General features: G+C 37.9%; 1 pseudogene; it reads left to right on the plus strand.

Annotated features, from left to right (window-relative positions):
• The first annotated feature begins 523 nt into the window (after positions 1-523).
• Positions 524-1905, plus strand: LOC102849743 (annotated as a pseudogene).
• Positions 1906-8401: the final 6496 nt, after the last annotated feature.

Below are 8401 nucleotides of genomic sequence, written 5' to 3' on the forward strand. Positions count from 1 at the left end.
GTGTAGTGGATTAAAGGTTCAGTTCTTAATTGAAAGGTTATCTTTTTAAAACCACCAGTTGCTCAGTGAGAGAAAGCTGAGGGAGTCAGCTCCCATAAAGAATTACAGCCTTAGAAACCCAATGGAGAAGTTCTAAGCTATCTTATTGTGCTGCTGAATCAAAATTTACTTGAAGGAAGTGGGTTTAGGGAGCATTTATTTACTTCTCATTTACTCATTCAGTTTTAATGGGTTAATAGTACTTCTTACTCTTTCAGGTAGAGAAACACGCAAGCTGACAAGTGTGTAACTTCACACTCACTGTCAGTACTAGTGAGAATATCATTCAGTTTAGCTATACCAACTAGTGAAAAGAAAAACTTTCTCTATAAATACTGGACTGATGCCCTTATATTCAGAGCTTTCCTTTGCGCAAATGCCATCAACAAATATAAAAGTATAATCCTGATCTGACGCCTGCGCTGGTCGAGGGTGGATCAGTTAGTAAATAGCAAATGCAGAAGCTACAGAGCGGGAGGCAGCCATGGACTGAAAAGAAGTTCTTTGCCGATGGATAGTGAGGTCCGACTCTGGTCCAAACAAACAAACAAAAAAAGTGAGCAAGAATTAAAAGATGAAGAAATGCATTTATTTACCAAATTCTACTCAGAATGGAAAGGAGTTAGAAGAAACACAAATGATTCTATAAAACTATACCTCGATTTTATTATAGGCTGCCAGCTGAAGATGAAGTCTTGCTCCAGAAATTAAGAGAAGAATCCAGAACCTTCTTTCTGCAGAGGAACAGCGGAGAACTATTAGATAATGAAGAACTACAGAACTTACGATTCTTGCTGGACAAACCCCAGACACCGCCTATGGTTGGAGAGGAAGAGATGATAAATTATGAAAGTTTCTTGAAGGTTGGTGACAAAGCTGGACCAAAGTATAGGCAATTTTTTACATCATAAATCGTTGCTAAACTCCTTCATACAGATTCCTATGGAAGAATTTCTAACAATTTCTAATGCAGTTTTTTAATTATGTCATGAGAAAAGTTTGGCTTCACCAAACAAGAGTAGGACTCAATTTATATGATGTTGCAGGACAACAGTACCTTCGAGAATCTGATTTAGAAAATTACATATTGGAACTTATCCCTACTCTGCCACAATTACATAGGCTGGAAAAATCCTTTTATTCTTTCTGTGTTTGTACTGCTGTTAGGAAGTTCTTCTTCTTTTTAGATCCTCTAAGAACAGGAAAGATAAAAATTCAAGATATTTTAGCACGCAGCTTCCTAAATGATTTATTGGAGCTAAGGGATGAGGAACTGTCTCAAGAAAGTCAAGAATCAAACGGATTTTCTGCTCCCTCTGCACTGGGGGTTTAAGGCCAGTATTGCCAGTATTTGAATCTTGATAAGGATCACAATGGCATGCTCAGTAAAGAAGAACTCTCACGCTATGGAACTGCAACTATGATCAATGTCTTCTTAGACCGTGTTTTCCAGGAATGTCTCACTTATGATGGAGAAATGTACTACAAGACCTACCTAGACTTTGTTCTTGCATTAGAAAACCAAAAAGAATCAGCAGCTCTGCAGTATATTTTCAAACTGCTTGATATCGAGAACAAAGGATACCTGAATGTCTTTTCTCTTAATTATTTTTTTAGGGCCATACAGGAACTAATGAAAATCCATGAACAAGATCCTGTTTCATTTCAAGATGTCAAGGATGAAATCTTTGATATGGTAAAGCCAAAGGATCCTTTAAGAATCTCTCTTCAAGATTTAATCAACAGCAATCAGGGAGACACAGTAAGTACCATTCTAACGGATCTGAATGGCTTCTGGACATACGAGAACAGAAAAGCCCTTGTTTCAAATGACAATGAAATTCTACAGACCTGGATGATACATGATCTCTGAAGGCTTGAATATTGTACACAAAACATTTGAAACAATTCTTAGAAATGGTTTAAATAAATAAAACTTTCATTTGCCTATAAAAAAAGTATAATCCTTAAGAAAATTTCTATGTTAAATTGAGTAGTTGTATGCAAGTTATTTATTCATAATGTCTGACTTCTTATGCCAGTACTCCCACTATTTACAGAGCAAAAGATTTTTTCCTTTGAGAACTAGCATTCCCCCAAAACTATTAAAAATATTCAGGACATTAGTACAAACCAATGAAAATTGACTTAAATGAAATGAGATATAATAAAAGCAGTGGGTAGAGTTTGACAACGTTATTTTGCCAAAATATAATTATGAACAGCTGTTTTTGTTGTGTGCTGTGAAGTCAGAACCAACTCACAGCTGACCCTCCGGTGGGTTTTCAGAAGTCGTAAATCTTATGAGAAGAGATTGCCCATCTTCCTCCTGTGGAGCAACTAGTGAGTTCAAATCACCAGCTTTTGGGTTGGTAGCAAACTTCTTACCACCAAGTTTATCTATCTATCTATCTATCTATCTATCTATCTATCTATCTATCTACCTATCACTTTGGAGCACTCAAATTCAATTTAATCAGATTTCAGCTTAGTGGCTTTCCCATTTTGCTAATGGATCTCAATCTTTTCAATCTTTTTCTACATCAGTACTTCCAAAGGTTCATGTCCAGCAATACCAATGTGCCTGGTTGGATGGGAAGGTGGGGGTTTTCCCTGATGGGGAATCATTAGAATCCATTGTAGATATGTCAGGTTTGGAAAATATGGCAGAAAAATATTCCACTTTTTCACCATCCACCCCTTTGACCTCTACTATTTATCACACCATACCATTTTTATTTTATTTTAGTCTATAGAACTATGATATGCAGATGACACAAACTTGCTTGCTAAAACTGAAGAAGATCCTGAAGCTCTTGCTGCAGAAGGTCAAGGTCTGTAGTCTTCAATACGGATCGAAGCTCAACATCAAGAAGACAAAGATTCTCACCACTGGGCCAACTGGCAGCACTATGAGAGATGGAGAAGAGATTGAAGTGGTTAACAGTAGTAGATTGCTCAGCTCCACAATCAACACTTTTAACACTAGCAGTCAGAAAATAAAAATACAAATTGCATTGGGAAAATCTGCTTGTTGGGGGCCTCTCCAGAGTGCTGAAAAGTAGCGACGTCAGTCTAGAGACTAAGTTGCACCTAATCAGGCCATAGTCTTCACAATTACTTGTTATACTTCAGAGAACTAGACAATGACTAAGGATGACAGAAGAAGAATTGATGATGCCTTTGGGTTGTAGTGCTAGAGAAGAGTCTTGAACATACCTTGGGCTGCCAAGAAAACAAATAGGTCTGTCTTGGAGAGGGTGAAACCAAGTCTCTCCTTGGAGGCAAAGATTTTCAAACTCTATCTCACATGCTTTGGGCATGTGGCTGGGAGACACTGGTCTTTGGTCATGCTTGGCAGGGTGGAGTGAGTGCAGGAGAGGAATATCTAGGATGAGATGGATTGATACAGTAACTGGGGCAATGGGAGTCAGTGTGTTGGAATTAGTGAGACTGGCTCAGGAAAAGGAAAGGTTCAGAGCTGCTGTGCATAAGGTTGCTACAAGTTGCAGGTAACTTGATGGCATATCACAACAACAACAACTTATTATATTGGTTGTTCTTTATTTAAACCTCTTGTTTAGAGTCAACAAGACCTCATGAAGGGCCTTTGTATTGAAAAGTCAGTTGTTCTTACAATTTGGAGGAATATTCTTCCAAGTGGTACAGCACTCTTCTGTCAATTTGCAATACTGAGGTAATCTGGGGCTGTTATGATGGTGACCTTGTGCCATTTGGGGTATCAAATGCCATAATGGTTACCCATGGTGGGCAGTGTTTGGTGGATCTCTCAGCTTAAGACAAGTTTAGAAGCAGGAATGACATCCACTTTCTAAACAACATGCTTCTGGAAACTCTATGAACTTTGATAAATAATGATAGTCATAGAAAGGCTTCAGATCTTTTGTTCATAGGGTCACTATGAGTTGAGCTTGACATGATGGCAATCAACAACAACAACATAGGCATTATCATTTTTTCTAACTTTCCTGTTTAATTTTTATATATTAAAGGTTTTTAGGTTGTTTTTTAATTTTTGCACAAATATACAAGGTAATTAACTTAAAGGAATTTCTCTGGATTAGAAAAATTTCTCCTTTTAGAGGTAAATATTGGAATATATGGCACAAAAATTTCTTACCTCAGCATTATATAAAGGCATAAATAGGGTAACACATCAGTTCAAGAGTTAATATATGAAACTGGATATTTGTTTTTCTCTCACATCTCCTTCTATTTCTTTCTTGCCTAGAATGGCAGATTCTAACAGGAGTCACTCCACTAGAATTCACTCTGCTGATACTGCTCAAATTCTTCTTAATGTCTTTCCAAGAGTAGATCAAGGGGTTAATTCCACTCAACACCCTCTATTCGGGAAGCTCTGGTGGCCTAGAGAACAGGAAGTTGTGTTGTAAACCCAAATATAGGTGATTTGAACGCACCACCTAGTACTTGGGAGAAAGATGGGCTGTTCATAGCCATGTGATTTATGTTGTTGTTATTACATACTATCAAGTCACATGTGATTTATAATTTCTAAAAACCCACTGGAAGGTTGACTATGAGTCAGCTCCAACTTCACAGCAATGAAGAACAACCACCATCCCCTGTCTAGAAGCCCGGGTGGTGCAATAAAGTGCTTGGTTGCTAAACAGAAGACTGATGATTGTTCATGGTTCATACTCATCATGGGAGGAAGATCAGGCAATATGTTTCTCTGAAGGTTACAGCCTTGAAAATCCCATGGGTCAGCTTGACCCTATCTTAAAGGGTCACTATGGAATCCACTCAATATCAATGTCTTTTAAGCTCTCTGGAAATAATATCAAGTAGGCTGAATTATATGGCTTCATGACCAGTCTTCATAAGTACTAGCCAGAAAGGATGTTTCTGCTGGCCAAGGGCACATTGCTTCTGTGTTGTGTTGCTTCTGTTCTGTGTCACTTATCCAGTCAGTTAGCTAGGTATCTGCCTTAAAAATTTCTTAGTGTGTCCTGGATTAGTCTCTTGCCTGGAGCACTAGACTGCAGCACCACTACCTGGCAGGGCCTATCCCCTCTGACTAGAGCCCCTCCCCCCTGGCTTGCCACCTGGACCCCTGAACCTATTGCCTGAAAGACCTTGCCCAGCTTCCTGGAAGCTCCCTTTTGCTGTCTAGAAGCCAGGCATCAACCATTCGCCTCTAAAGTCCCTGTCTCATTGCCTGAACACTCTGCCTGCTGCCTAGAAGTCCCACCCCTGCCACCTGGAAGTCCCACCCCACTGCCTGGAAGTCCTGCCCCTGCCTTCTGGAGGACCTAACTCCACTATTTGGACCCACAGCCTGGACTCTCCAGTCCCAATGCCTGGAGGATGACCCACTGTAGACCCTCTGAACTGCTCCAGAAACATTAGTATTACAGGTGAACCTATTTCATTTCCTCTCCTTTCCCAAGATGTGAGCTGCTTTTAGCCCAGAGCACCTTGGACTGGCTTAGCTCCAGCAGTTGTCTGACACAGTAGCTGCTAATTCACAGGTCTTATCTCCCCCAAACTGAAGTAAGACTTCTCTTGAGTCAAAAGTTCAGAAAGAAACTCAGGCAGTGTAGCTGCCCCACCATTTTCTGGAGCAGTGACATCAGACCAAAAGCCTGCTATGTCTTCAGTGTGAAAAACTCTACCACAGCAATGTCATGTAGGAAGCAGGCTACCTCACACCCTACACATATCCAAAACAGGATGTCACCTCCAAAAACGAACACAGTATCAATGGATTTCCTGAGACCAGAAAGTCTGATGGAACTTTCTGACACAGAATTTAAAAGAACAATGATTGAATATTTTCAATCAGTGAAGGACAAACTTGAAGAATTACAGGACACTGTAAGCCAAAGTGAAGAGGAACTTAAAAAAAATCCAAAGCAATGTAGATAAAACAAACAAGGCATTAGAGGCTCTGGGAAAACAAGAAACCACAATCTAAAACATGAGGATGAATGTTTCAGATGCTGTCAACATGATGAAGGGACATATGAACAGAGCTAAAGAGATGGAACACAGAACCAATAAAATAAAAGTAGAATCCCACCGATCTACTAGAACAAAAAGCAGAATCAAAAAGGAAGGAAAAAGAAGAAAGCCTAAGAATATTGTGGGACACCATCAAGAGGAATAGCACGAGTATAACTGGAATCTCAGAACAGGAAGAAGTAAGTAATGGCACTGAGAAAGTGGAAGAATTACTAGAAGAAAACTTTCCAGGCATAATGAAGAATGAGAGAATATATATTCAAGAAGCTCAACGAACACCATGTATAGACCCCAAAAGAAAAACACCAAGACATATCATAGTCAAATTTTCCAGAACCAAAGATAAGTAGAGAATTCTGAAAGCAGTGAGGGAGAAAAAAAGAGTAACCCATAAAGGGAGCAAAAAAGATCAAGTGCCAGTTTCTTAGCAGAAACCATGTGAGCAAGAAGACAGTGGAATGACATATATTGAGCACTCAAAGAACACAACTGTCAACCAAAAATACTATATCCACAAAAACTGTCCATCAAATATGAAGGTGAGATCAAGATATTCTCAGAAAAGCAGAACCTAAGGGAGTTTATAAAAACAAGACAAGCATTGCAAGAAACACTTAGAGATGTCCTCCTTACAGAGGTGCTACACAAAGCAGGATGGACAAAAGTAACCAGCAACAACACCAAAAAGAACTCAGCACATTGATAGCAATAAAACCTTGCCTCCCAATAATCATACTGAGTGTGAATGACTTAAACGCACCACTGGAGAGAAAAAGAGTAGCAGATGGGATAAAAAACAAAATCCATCAATATACTGTCTATAAGAGACACGCCTGAAAAATGAAGATAAAGAAAGATGAAAAATAAAAGAGTGGGGAAAAATATACCAAGCAAATGGCAATCAGAAAAAAAGGAGGAGGAGTGATATTAATCTCTAGTAAAGTAGATTTCAATGCAAGAACCCTCACAAAGGACAAGGAAGGTCACTACATAATGCCTAAAGGATCAATGTAACAAGAGGACATAACAATAACAAACATCTATACAGCAAATGATAGAGTTGCAAAATATAAAAAAACAAACATTAACAAAACAGAAAAAGAAAATAGACAACAATACTATAGTACTTGGAGACTTCAATATACCAGTCTCAAAAAAAAAAGATAGAACTACCAGAAAGAAACTCAACAAAGATGCTGAAGAATTAAACCACACAACAAACCAACTCTGTCTCATAGGTATATATGTAGACTAATGCAACCCTCACCCCTCCAAAAAAGCACAGTATACCTTCTTCCCCAAAGTGCATGGAATGTTCTCCAGAATAGATCATATTTTAGGTCACAAGGCAAGCAGCAATAAATTTAAAAACATAGAAATAATACAAACATCTTTTCAGACTACAACGCTACAAAATTAGAGATTAATAACAAGAGGACAAAGGAGAAAAAAACCATTTGGAAGCTGAACAACACCTTGCTTGAACATGACAGGTTAATAGAAGCAATAAAAAAGGAAATTTAAAAATGTATTGAAATAAATGACCATGAAAACACAATTTACCAAAATCTCTGGGAAACAGCCAAAGCAATAATCAGAGGTCAATTTATAGCAAAAAGCAATAACATGAAAAGGCAAGAAAAAAAAATAATTGACTCTCTAACCCAACATCTCCAACAAATTGAAAAAAACAGCAAGAAAAAGGGACTCCTTCTAAAAAACCTGAAATTATAAAAACTAGGGCAGAAATAAATGAAGTAGAAAACAGAAAAACAATTTAAATAATCAATGAAATCAGGAATTTGTTCTTTGAAAAGGTTAATGAAATTAACAAACCACTTGAAAAACTAACAACGAAAAAGAAAGACAAATAATCTGAATAAGAGATGAAAGGGGCAATGTGACAACAGAACCAAAATAAAAAAGCTTAATAATGGAATATTATGAAAAACTATACTATAAGGAAATATGAAAACCTAGAGGAAATAGAGAAATACTTAGAAACTCACAACCTACCTAAACTGACACAGACTGAAATAGAAACCTGAACAGATCTGTTATAAAAGAGGGAATTGAAAAGATAATAAAAATAACCTCCAACAAAAATCCCTGGAGCAGATGGTTTTACAAGTGAATTTTATCAAACATTCAGAGAAGAATTGTCAACAATTCCACATAAAGTATTAAAGAAAATAGAAAAAGATGGAATTCTCCCAGACTCATTCTATGAAGTAAACATATCCGTGATACCAAAATCAGGCAATGACACCACCAAAATAGGAAACTACAGGCCAATATCTCTCATGAACATAGATGCAAAAATCCTGAATAAAATCCTGGCCAATAGAATCCA

This window comes from Elephantulus edwardii, unplaced genomic scaffold (genome assembly GCF_000299155.1).
Source record: "Elephantulus edwardii isolate Elephantulus edwardi_28Jun2011 unplaced genomic scaffold, EleEdw1.0 scaffold00056, whole genome shotgun sequence".
NCBI classification, from domain to species: Eukaryota; Metazoa; Chordata; class Mammalia; order Macroscelidea; family Macroscelididae; genus Elephantulus; species Elephantulus edwardii.